Genomic DNA, 2033 nt, shown 5'->3' on the forward strand with positions numbered 1-2033 from the left:
TCGCATGGATACCTCAATACAATAGGGAGGTGAGGTATCAGAAATCACACCGCAATTTAATTATGACAATCGGGGCAATTTAATTATGACAATTGTATCACTCGAATGGTTTTAAAAAAATAACGCATCGATTTCAAGGATCAACATCCTTGAATTTAATTCTTAATTCATGCCTTAGTTTTGGTATTTATCTACTTTGGAGAAAACAATTATCTTCAAGAATTTCACCCGGTGGGGAGTGGCTGATTGGAGGGGGGGGGCTTTAAATCTTACTTAATGCTAAATGCAACGATTGTGGTCCCTCCAACAATGATTACTTTGGCGTCAATTTAAGCACAACACCAGGTGATATGCATTACTAACACTCCTATACTCGTGCATTGGTCTGTCAGACCGAGAAATCAATAATTCGTTCATTTCTCAAAAAATATCAACACTCAGGGTACACTGGAGAAATAGTTTAGTAAAAGCAGCTACCAAATCTTTAGTAGCAAAAACATTGGTAAAATATACACATTTTTTGTAAATATTACTAAAATTGCGTAAAAAAGATGTCAGACGCAATGAATGTTCCTACCAGGAATTCGTATATTTTACTTCATACCATTAGTAAGTTTGTTTTTATCGTCATACCTAACAACTGTGATGTGCGCACTTTGTCTTTTGTCTTTTGGAGACGAAGCGATTCGGAGGTAAGCATTTTGTTTTTATTGAATTCAATTATGTATTCATATCCCCCGAGAATTTGTTTTCATCTTTTCGGCGGGGAAAATATCACAAGAAATTTTGATCCATATTAACATAATTGACCTAATACCATTTTTTTCTTTTTTAGTTGGCCTTAAAATTATATGCAGTTCAATCATTCATCATAAACAAATCGGAGATAAGTATTCGTTTTTTTTTACATCATTACATCAGTCACCTCGGTCAGGAAACTATTTTCATATTCCCGCCAAGGATAAACATCAGTTATATTCTGTACATTACAACACTGTTGACCTTTTTCCTTGTCTTTACAGCTGGCATGATCCCAGACTCGTAATACTTGTTTACCAAAAACCATCCAAGCTATGGGATTGAAGGTAACGGCGAGTTTGTCGCTAAAATTGGAATCTTTCTTCAACACATCATCGACCGTAAAAAACTTAAGGTGAACATACATAATTTATTGCATATTTAATATCATTAACATATGTATTTCTTTTCTTCATAGGGACACGAGAGAACAAAATACGGATGAAACGTGCTAATTCTACCGTCAGTCTGCTAATCAGCTAATGCAAATCAGAGCGATGCAGCAGGAAGAGGAACGGGAACTTGCTTTGGAAATGCTCATCAAATTGAGGTGGTTGAGGCTGCGATTAAAATTTGCCTCTTGTACGCAGTTGTTAGAATGATTCCAACGAGAATTATTGATGTTGTTTATAGAATAAGTTATTAGTATAATGTATTCTAAGTATGTAGAATTAAACGCAATCAAATACAATTTTTTAAATTAAAAATAATTATTAAAAATTTTGTCATTATCCCTGATGATTACCTCTCAGAAATATGAAGCAAAATTTTCACTGTTATTGCACCAATGTTGGACCAACAATTTGTAGTTTGTTTGAAATATGTGCCTACCATTCTTTTTTTGTAACATGTACCAATGATTAGTAGGGTAGAAAATGACTAGAGAATTGGTAACATGTACCAAAAAATTCGTCATATTTACTAAATTTTCCTCTCAGTGTACGTTTATGACAAGGTATCCTGGACTCGAAGTGTGTCCGATACGATTTACTTATACACTCTCAACTATGACATCTTAGCTTTGACGGAAAGCAGCGATCGCAAAGCAATTCATAACAAGTGTTTTTTTTTTGTTGCGAATATTACGTGTTTTGCTACTTTTTCTTTAACAATACGTCAATAATACGTGAGTTAGAGGAGTTAGTGAACCATTTAAGTTAAAATAATGGAACTAGTACTCAGGATGTGTTGTTTCTGTGTAGCTTTTTAAGTGGTATTTTTAAGGCGGCTCTACT

The 2033-nt window shown here is 34.1% G+C and overlaps 1 long non-coding RNA gene across 1 annotated transcript; it reads left to right on the top strand.

Moving 5' to 3' along the window:
* The first annotated feature begins 1027 nt into the window (after window positions 1–1027).
* LOC129780460 (uncharacterized) lies at window positions 1028–1508 on the top strand. The gene is made up of 2 exons (XR_008743928.1): window positions 1028–1153; window positions 1217–1508. It is a non-coding gene; the product is annotated as an uncharacterized LOC129780460 (long non-coding RNA).
* Window positions 1509–2033: the final 525 nt, after the last annotated feature.

Source organism: Toxorhynchites rutilus, chromosome 3 (genome assembly GCF_029784135.1).
Source record: "Toxorhynchites rutilus septentrionalis strain SRP chromosome 3, ASM2978413v1, whole genome shotgun sequence".
Taxonomy (NCBI): Eukaryota; Metazoa; Arthropoda; class Insecta; order Diptera; family Culicidae; genus Toxorhynchites; species Toxorhynchites rutilus.